This window comes from Numida meleagris, chromosome 2 (genome assembly GCF_002078875.1).
Source record: "Numida meleagris isolate 19003 breed g44 Domestic line chromosome 2, NumMel1.0, whole genome shotgun sequence".
Taxonomy (NCBI): domain Eukaryota; kingdom Metazoa; phylum Chordata; class Aves; order Galliformes; family Numididae; genus Numida; species Numida meleagris.
Window position 1 is genome coordinate 98,912,778 of NC_034410.1, and position 10,703 is coordinate 98,923,480.

General features: G+C 38.9%; 1 long non-coding RNA gene across 1 annotated transcript in view; it reads left to right on the forward strand.

Annotated features, from left to right (window-relative positions):
- The window catches only part of LOC110395160, a 36,119-nt gene extending 25,807 nt beyond the window's left edge, over positions 1-10,312 (forward strand). Inside the window, exon 3 of the long non-coding RNA XR_002436200.1 lies at positions 10,249-10,312. This is a non-coding gene — a long non-coding RNA (uncharacterized LOC110395160). The remainder of the gene's footprint in view (positions 1-10,248) is intronic.

The window sequence follows — 10,703 nt, forward strand, 5'->3', positions numbered from 1 at the left end:
AGTTAGTGTGTTATGCCTGAAATAAAGCACTCTGAGGTTGAAGTGGGAGCGCTAGATCTGTGCAGAGATTTCTACTGTGTGCCTCTGATGCAACCTGTTGAATGATAACTAAAGCTGTGAGGCCTTGCCAGGACCAGTTTCCCCATTGTGTTGTTTTTTTTTGTTGTTTTTTTAATAGTCTGTGACTTCCTTTCTTTCCTCTTCTGAACTGATATTTTTCTGATGCTTGGCCCTCCCTGTGCAGTCAGACATCTGTTTTCAGAAGTTTGAATAAACAAAATTTCCACCTCTTTTGTCTAAGAAAAGAATGTACAGAGGATATTCTTCTGCAGTAAAAGTAAATTCTGCGCTTCTATTTTTATTTGAAAATGGAAATCTGCTATGGAAACAGATTTGGAGCTATGCATGACCTCATTTTGAAAGGCAAAGACTTTGATTTTTCTGTTCTGAAATACACCTTAAAAGGAAGTACGGAGGGCTCAGTGGGAGTTCTTGCTGATTGAAGAGAGAAGCACTATGTTCATGATAAAAGTCCTTCACCACTTGTGGTGTTAGAACTATATTAAAATGGCAAGTTGTTTTTAGAAAAACTATCGGTATTGAACTCAGAGAAAACTGAGAAGTAGAAATGAGAGGGGACTTTGTTCACAATCTAGAATGCATTTAATATGTTGATTTTATTTCTTCGAATGTCCGTACAAGATGAACAACTCAGTGCTCTTATAGGAGCACAACAGAGGACACTCTGAGTCTTCTTACATTAAAGTGTCAAGGAAAGTGGCTGGTAGAGCTCCCAAGAAGATGGCAGAAAAGTCCTCTTTGAAGGATTAAAGTTTAGGGAGGAAAGGACTTGTTCTTACCAGACCTAGTACTAGTTCCATATTGTACTCTTTAAGAACCTGTTATATGAGAAGTTGAAATCGTTTCTTCATGGAAGCAATGGGAAAGCACAGCCCAGTGTTTTATGAAGTCTCATTTGGTAAATACATGACACTGCCTTTGGTCTGAATCTAAGTATTTTTGGAGATCAGTTGGTGCTGAACATAGGACTCAACAGTTTTGTTTCTGTGGCTGCCTCTTGTAGGGTGCCTTGGAGCATCAGTCCTGAGGAAAAAGCTGGAACCAGGCAATGAATTTCAAAGCACTCAAAGTTGCTAGTAAAGCAGGCTGTGTGTTAAAGCTGGTTGTATTTCAGGCATTTATAGATGCTTTGGCATAGGGCCTTCAAATCCAGGAAACTCTTCCTTCTTTAGTTTGTCTCTTTCTTTTGCCTCTCGCTTCTGTTTGTCACCAAATTGATCACCTGTAAAGATTCCAAAGCAAAAGGCAAAGCTGGATGACTTTACGCTTACCACAGCCTGGGCTGAGCATGGCAACTTCTCTGCCTTTACTGTGTCTAATGGAGACTGAAAACAAGTGTGGGAAAATAATCACCTCAGTTCATTTGCACAGTTCTCACTTTGATAATCTATCAACCCCAATTAACCCAGAGTGTTAATGACTGGGCTCCAGGAACTGCAGAATGAAATACCATTAAAATCACTTATATTAACAATCTCTCTCTAAGTGAAGTGGGAGTATGCATCATCCATCAGGTCTATTGATCTAAGTCAGTCTCAAGCACTCTTCTGATTTGAGGTATTGACAATTTTACTGGACTAATACTGTTGGAAGTCAGTAGGGTACTGGTGATGATGCATCCGTAGAAGGAGCCCAATAATAACTTGAATGCCACTGAATCAATAGTGGAATCATCAGTGAACAAGTTCTGTGTTTTTCAGGTTTTGACCGTACTGAAAGCATGCAGTATGTGAACCACTAGTGAAAAAGGTCATTCCTGTTGTAGAGGCATGGTGTTTTGTTATAGCAACAGCATCAGAATTTTATTTTGATGTGTAGGATAACATAGAGAGAAATCATTAATTGTACAAATGTGTCATGGCAACAGGCAGTGTACCTCTATGCTTTCTTCTCTTTTTTTTTTTTTACCCTTTTGGAGCTGGAGGATGCTCTTGCTTCTTACCCTTTTCCATTTTCCACTAACAGGCATGTTCATTAGAGCAAAAGAACCTCTGCCTTATGAATGGTAGAAGGTTCCTCTCACCAATATTTCTGTGCAATTACTTTATGGCAATAACATTTGAGATAATAAACCAGGTTCCATCCTGATGAAAGTAAATGTGGTTACACTGGAAGTAAACATAGTTACGCATTCAAGAGATAAATAAAATAAAGTCTCATCTTTGCAAAAGACCCAAATAACCTTATACTACTGTTATAATGCTCTGCTATTAAGATCAATGAGTAGAGCATAGCAGTGATAAAGTTTAATTGAAATAAGCTACTATTGCTGCTTTAGATGTTGTATTGATTTGTGGTCTCTTGGTAGGATAGACAATGGGAGAACTGAGAGGACTTTCACAGGCTTTTGTTTTGAGGATTTTTAAAACTTATTTTACTTGATTCAGAGCCATATAGCCTTTCCTGCTAAATGCACCTTGTTATTTTACATTAGTTGAGATCAGGTAAATACTCTATCTAGAAAATAAAAATGAACAATCATCAGATATGGAGTAGGTAATAGAAATGCCTTGGGGGGTGTACCATATGAAGAGGAGATAAGAACCATATCCTAGGTGAATGAGGAATGATCACCTATGTCGTGTGCAAGAGATACTTGCAGGTAGCTATTAAAGGAGAAAGTCACTGAAGCCGTATCATTTCTCCCTAGTGTGTATCACCCTCTGAGCCTCGGGCTCACCAGCAGCTACTTAGCCTTTTGGAAAGGTAGATTATGCTCTCCCTGTGAAATACTCCTCAATGCTATTGTTCAGTATTCAATTAACTCTTTGAGATATTGTCTGGAGAAATATTAAAAGATTTTTTTTAAGTCTTTCCAATAATCTCTGGTCTATCATTGCAGAAAGACAGCCTCTGCGGGCTGACCAGACTGCTCCAGATTTTGTCATCTGAGCAGTGGTAGTGAGCAGTCCTTCTAGTTCAGGTAGAATGAGCTGGGCTGTTTTACGTTGTTTGCCTTGATAGAAGGGAGTTTGAGGAAGGCAGAAATCCATGTGCTAGGTGTTGATGTGCAGCTGGGATGGGCTGGCTTCCACTGGCATGACTGGCAGTGAAAATGCATGGAATGCATTTATCTGCTTTCTTTGTATCTGTTACAAACAGCCTCACTTTCTTGCTATTTTCCCCCTCAAAATGAGGAAGTGATAGCATTGGTTCAAATTTGTCTCCTGCCTCTGAGTATCAATCAGAACATAAATGAAGTCCTTAGTACTTAGGCATAAGCATAAGGAAGCTGAATGAATTGTAGCAGTATTTCAAACTTCAGTGCTAGTATTCTACCAAATGCTCATTTTTCACTTGTGATTCTGTAAGTGTTTTGGCCTAGGGAAATGGATTAGTTTGGATAGATGTAGGTCACTCTGAAAGTGATGCCTCCTGTTTATTTCCATGGAAGATACAGCAGATACAAAGAGCACAATAACACTATATTTGACAGAGCAAATCCTCAGTTGCAGAACACTATTTTTCAACACAACTGCCACCGTTAGCTATGTATTTTCACCTGTGATGAACAAGAGTCTGCACACTGTTCTTGTTTTTTTTTTTTAAATCTGCACGAGCAGACATGACTAACAGTTTCACAGCTGCTGTGACAGCATCACTGCTGAAACATACTGCCCACTGCTTCACTGTGCTTACAGCCACTATTTGGTCTCCAGAAGTGTTCCGCAAGTGTCAATGAATGTCAGTAGGTGCAATTTTTTTCCAGGGAGGAATTCATTTCCAACACTTTTCTTCATATATGCTTCCATGTCAGACACCATTTTATTGGACTGCCCATCTGCTACCACTTCTCACAGGGCAACAACATGTAATGGGGTACTGGTGGGAAGGTTCAACTTCTACTGCCATACAACCAACATCTGCCTCTGATGTCATGGGCTGTCTTAATAAAATAGGAGGTGCTAGTTTTGGAGCTGCCCTCATAGATTAGCAGAGGAGATGGTTGGCTTGACTGTGTTTTCATGCATTTTATTTTCTGTTCTCTTTTTTTTTAAGACAGAATCGGTGAAGCATTGACTTGTTGGGATTTTTTTGTATGTTTGTGGTTTTTTCTTCCTCTGACTTATCAATGTTAAGTACTAAAGAGCATTATGCAAGTTTGTTTCTGTTTCCATGTCCCCCAAATCTAAGAGTATAAGTAAATGACTTGCTCCTAAGTTCCCGAGGACAGTAGGTTATAAAACTACCTATCATAAGCTTAATGTTGAAGACTGTCTTTGACAAAGGAACCTGCAATGTATGCTTACAAGGCTAGCGACCCATACTCTTGACTGACCTTCAGCAGCAACTAAGACTCCATGATAGTGCTTCCATTAACAAACATAATGCTCCTGGGTAAATATAGGAATATAGTATATGTAAATCCATCTATCTGTAAGTATTTTGTCTGTTAGGTTGGTTGTTGATTCTTCATGAGTTCTCTTAGAAGACAAACTGTTGCTAGGTTTCAATGTAACCAAAATGCCTGTCCATGAGCTAGGTCCATGTGTGAGGATTACCAGTTCATTTCCACCTTTTCCAAATGACTTGGAGGAGAACAGATCTAGTATGCCAAAGGAAAGGTTGAAGTAGAGGCTGCAACAGTGCTTCCAGCATGTTGTGTGCAAAATTGTGCTAGTGTTTTCTTCATGCTCAGCTAAAAGTTACTTAAAGTGAAATGGGGTCAGGTTCAAATATTGGTCCTACATCTGTCCTCTGCAGGGCAATTATCAGGATTTGTTGTACTGCAGAGGGTTCTTTAACTGATACAGAATTGTGCTCTTATTTAACAAAGTGTCTTCTAGTAATAAGAAAATAAGTTTCCTGGCAGCACTGTAATATGCTAACCTTTTTTTGGAACCTCATGAAAGATAACTATCTATCAAAACAAATAATATAGCTCAGATGAAATTCAGGTTAGGAATGATGCATTCATAAGTATGACAAAAAAGGGAAAAGAGAAAAAGACAAGAGATAATGGAAGACTTTTGAGTGGTTGTTGCTATTCACAGCTGTACAGAGAAGCCAGGGAAATCTATCTGTTCACTTCATCCTTCTCTTTCTGCTTACCTGATGACTTGTTGTCAGTCACTTGAAGAACTGTTCTTTGAGAATTCAGAAGAAAAATCGATGTTCATGCGAAGTGAAAGATGAACACTTTTACAACTTTCACCTATATGCTAGCAATAGATATGAGAGCTTCTAACTGCCTTATCTGCCAACTGATCTTTAAAAAGGTGTGGTTACCACAGCAACTGCCACGTGATTGCAATTTACAGCATGCCACTTATCTTGTGCTCTACAGCAGTCTCTCTTCCTCTGCTTGGAGCCTCTGGGGTGACCCTAGTGCCTATTTGGCACTGCCTCATCTCTTGGAGAATGGACTGACAGCTGCTTTTGCACTTTACTGGATTTTGGTTTGGTTGAGGTGTTTATGAATTGGCTGTGTGGTAACCTTGAGATGTGAGGGTCCTGAGGTCACTCCTGTGACAAATGCTGAGTAGGATGGTAGTTGTGGGAGGTTTGCCTTTGAATGCAAGAAGATCACTGAGTGCAGAAATAAAGGGAAAACTTAATTACAGTTGCTTACAATTGGCCTAAATCATCCTATCTTGTTTTTATTGCTCTCTCACTTTTGATTCTTCTTAATTGCAAGGATGTATTTTGTCTGGGCTAATGAATATACAAAAATCAGGCTTCCACTAATAATAGTGGTGCACACGTGTGCTCTGATCAGTGCCATGTGTCCACCAGTCTGTTGAGGAGCTGCAGTTCTGGCAATGTGTTAGGCAAGAGGGTTAATAAATCCATGAGACATGGTGAAAGACTGCTGCCTTAGTAAATAGATACTGTAGCAAGTAGCTGTTACTCATATTTCTTCAGACAGATAAAAATCATGCATGAGAGATGTCTGGAGGCAATTCTTTTCCTTGGTTTTAATAACTAATTTAAGATACAGCTTTTACTTTGACCTCTTTCATTTTCTTTTGTCCATAAGCATTTTTATTTTTTGCTAAGTAGAAAACTAATCTTGTTGGTTGAGTTTTCAGAAATATGCACTTTAATGAAGAAATTTCAAAGAAATACCTCGAGGTGGTGAGATTTTAGGCTGGCATCTATTGTTGTACCTCAGTAAGACGTGAATGATTGAAGGGAAAGATGAGGGCAAGCCTTCTGGAAGAGTGTAAGAGGCTCTGTCCCATTTAATTCTCTTCTTGCCTGAAGTAGCAAAGGGTACCCTTAAGCCCCTTTGGTGTGCCTGCGTAAACCTCTAATTTAAACTGCCTTATATTTTCCTATAGCACTGACAGCAATTAATATTTTCCTCAAAAAGTACATCTCTTCTGAGATAAGCAAAACCTAAAAACCTAAATATAAAACAATAAGAAAAAACTGAACAGATTTGTAGTCAAACAGTGGACAACTGCCTTAACTGGATTCAGAGAGACATAAACACTCTTACAAATCTCTTATGCCAGCCAGCCCCTTCAGAGAGTAAAAGTACAGAATGGTAATTATCGAAGCTTTCTTTCTGTCTTTCTACTCAGCTTTTCACATGAGCAAAGCAGAAGGGATATGCACATTAATAAAGCAACATCAAAGGGAAACAACCCAGCTGGAAAGTAAAGGACTTTCACAATGCCATGTAAAGGAACATAGGGAAGTCAGCTTAATAGCACAGAAACTGTGTGACATGGATTTAACCATCAGTACTGTAACATCTGGGGAATACTTGAAGGTGGCATAAACATGGGGCTGCTACATACAATATACATCTCCTGGGCCTCCTTGTCTCGTTACTAGTTTACACTTCACATATAGTGCTAATAATTTGACAAGCAGCATGGTAACAAGGGGCTTCTTATATAGTTTGTATCTGTTAGGGCATAAGAAGCTAGGGAGAAATGACACTAATTTTGTGGGTTTTAATGTAAAAGGCTTTCTGCCAGCTTTTCCCAAATTTGCTTGGAAAATACTTTAGCTTTCAAGAGTATAGTTAGGAAACTGTTAGAGCGAACTCCCACAAAGTTAAAGGGGGGGAAAGCAACTGGCTTTTTACGCATTTTTCCACTCCATAAATATATACTGTCATGTTCATATACTACAAGATATTTATATAACACAATATTATTCACACCTTATGCAACAGTTATTTTTCACAAGCTGAAGGCAGAGAATATAAAGTGGAGCCAACTCTTCAGTACTTTAGGAAGGAAAAGAATAGGATTAGGTGTTGCCTTATATCATACCAGTAGTTCCTCTTCACAGTAGGGCAGCCTGTGGATATGAAGCGCGAAAGAGGGTCACCTGCCCAAGTAAGAGGTGAAAAAGAGTCTTGTTGACTAATATTGGTTAAATGCATCTTTTTCAACAGGAATATATATATATAACTAAAAAAAAAAAAAATTGGTTGTTTCCAACAGCATCTCTAAAATGAAATTAAAAAAAATCTTGGGCTCTGTAGCTGCACCCTTCAAAATAGAAAGGGGAGGGGGTTGAAGGGGCATCCAAACCCTAAAGTTCTTATGAAGAATTTATTCAAGATTGAAAGAGGAAAAAAAAAACCTTAAGTCTTTTTTAAAAATAGCCCTGTGGATTTAGGTGAAAGTTTCTTTAAGGGCCAGTACAGCTTCTTGTCAAAAGTGAGGCTGTGACCATTTCTAATACCCACATAACAAGAAATCTCTCTGTTCAACCCCCCCCTCCTCCAAAAAAAAAAAAAAAAAAAAAAACAGAGCAACGAACTTTTAAGCTTAGTTTTTTTGCTCTTTAAGATCAGTTTAATTTCTGTGGAGACTATGACTGTATTTTCCCTATAAGATTATTTTGACAATGCATGCTGTGTTCATTGTTCATTTCAGTTGAAATACATAAATGATTTTATTTTTGGATGACCTGCATAGTATTTCTTGCTTTTCTTAATGGCTTAATTTGTCCTTGAAATACTGATGGCAATGCTTGGGAAAGGTGTGGTTTCTCTAAGCCTTTTAATATCATAATTCCTGCCAATACAAAATGTTCTTTCTGAAGTATTAATGTCTTTTGACATGAGTCTCACCTATTTGGCTTCTGTGAAAATCGTTCAAAACTGTTAACTGCGATTAACACTGCATAACTTTTTATTCAGGTCATTGAATTGAAAGCAGAGGACATAGTCTCAAACCTTTCTTACATACCTTTATTCTACAAAAGTCAGTTTAAAACAAAAGGAACAATAGAAAGATGAACTGTGGTATATTCTGAAAAAAAAAAAAACATATCCTTTCTAGACCCTCTAAATTAAACCGATTCATTATATCATGATGTGGAACTTTGATTCAACAGCAATATACTGAGATGTTTGCATGTGCTTAAGTAACACTGAATTTTGATTGCTCTATGGCAATGCAAAAACTGATCTGCAACATTAGAGTAGTCCAGAATATTTTTTGTATGTTCTGAAAACTAGACTTTTTTAACTCTCAACTTTAAATCTTTTTTTTTGGGGGGGGGGAATTATGCTAATGAGGAAACATTTCAGAGTTAATTGCATAGGTCCTATCTTCTAACCTCAGAGATCGTAGAATCAATCATATAGAATCATAGAATAGCTTAGGCTGGATCCCTCAGCCGTTCTTCATTACAGAGGTGCTCCAACCCTCTGAGCATCTTTGTTATCTTCCTCTGGATCTGCTCCACCAGCTCTGCACCCTTCCTGTACTGGGGGCCCCAGGCCTGGATGCAGTATTCCAGATGGGGTCCCAGGAAGGCTTAGTAGAGGGGAACAATCCCCTCCATCCCCCATCCCCCTTCTGGCCATCCCTCTTCTAACGCAGCCCAGGACACAGTTGGCGTTCCAGGGTGTAAGCGCACACTGCTGGCTCATGTCCAGCTTTTCATCCATCAGGACCCCCAAGTACTTCTCTGCAGGGCTGCTCTCAAGGAGTTCTCCCAATCTGTGCTCATATCTGGGACTGCCCCAAACCAAGTTCAACACCTTGTACTTGGCCTTGTTAAACCTCATTAGATTTTCATATGTTCACTTCTCAAGCATGTTCAGGTCCTTCTGGATGGTGTCTTTCCCTTCTATTGTGTCAACTGTGCCACTCAGCTTGGTCATCAGCAGCAAACTTGCTGAGGATACACTTAATCCCACTGTCTATGTCGTTGATAAATATGTTGAGGAACATTGGTCCCAAGATAGACTGCTGGGGGACACCAGTCATGGACATAGAGCCACTGACAACAACCCTCTGAATGTGACCATCCAACCAATTTTTTATCCACCTAGAAGTCCAGCATTCAGAACCATCTCTCTCCAATTTAGAGATAAGGATGTGGTGCAGAACCATGTGAAAGGCCTTGCACAAATCCAGGTAGATGACACCAGTTCCCCTCCTTCATCCACTGATGTTGTCATCACAGAAGGCCATGATATGAATTAAGTGTTTGGATCTAAATTTTACCAGGATTAAATCTGTTTGGTTTCATTTCTATTGAGTGATCTCATTACTTTGATCACATACCTATGAACACCTAAATCAAAGTCAATGGAGCTCTGACTTCCCTCCCTTGCGGAGCTGAAGCAATCTGTGCATTTCAGAATACCTAAATTCAGTGTCGGTGTGCAGCAAATCAGCTAATCTTTCTGTACCTCAATTAATCACATACAGCTCCCAGGGTGTCACAAAGCTCAGCAGATACTAATTAAACACTATGAATCCCTTATGGACAGAACAAAGCTTCTATACAGCACAGTGCACTTTAGCCTCATACCTCAGATCTTCAGGGTATTTGGTTCTAGGCTAAAAGTATCCACAGTCATTTGTATCTCACATTTTTGGAGATGGTTTTTTGTTATTATGGTAGCTCACATGAAGTGGGAACTTCTTCAGCTCAGAGTGGTTTGGGGATAAAAGTTGTAATTAGGTCTAGTTTTTTGTGTGTGTGTGCAACTTTGTGTTTTTGAATAGAAAACTATAAATATTAGGGATCTGAATGTGGAAAACTGTAAATATCTGCTAAAGATACTGAACTAAGGAATCCAGTGATGGGCTATCACCACTGATCCTGCTAAGGATTTCTCTCCTTGGGATGCTAATGAATTTTAATCAAGGGGTTTGTGATGTAGAGAGGGGCTGCTAGGAGTCACAAGAAGGAGGCAAATGCTATCATAACTCTTTGCTGCCTTCTTGCTCCTTTTAGGTACAACAAACATGAAGGATTTTATTCCACATGATAATGGTTGTTTCTAGTTCCTTTTCCAAGGCAAGTATTTTCAAGCACAACAGTTTCTGCAAAATACTTTGTACCTGCATTAATTCAGGAGTCTTTTTGCTCAGTTATAGCTTTTCACCAGCTGTATCTTACAGGTCTGTTTCACAGCCCCAAATTGTCTTAGTATTAACCCAGCTATTTCATCCAATGTGATGTTTCTTGCAGTCAGAGATCTGATAAAGCTACATACATCTTTGAAAGATGGGAAGCAAGAAAATGATATAATAGGCTGCTCACTGTAATACCAGTTGTCAAATGAGACTGAGATGACATGTCTGGCAGACATAGTTTAATATTTTTTCCTTGTATGTTTAGCAAGGAGGCAAAAAATAAAAAGTTCCTGTGTAATCTGGGGATTATGGGAATTACAAGATGTTTTGTAA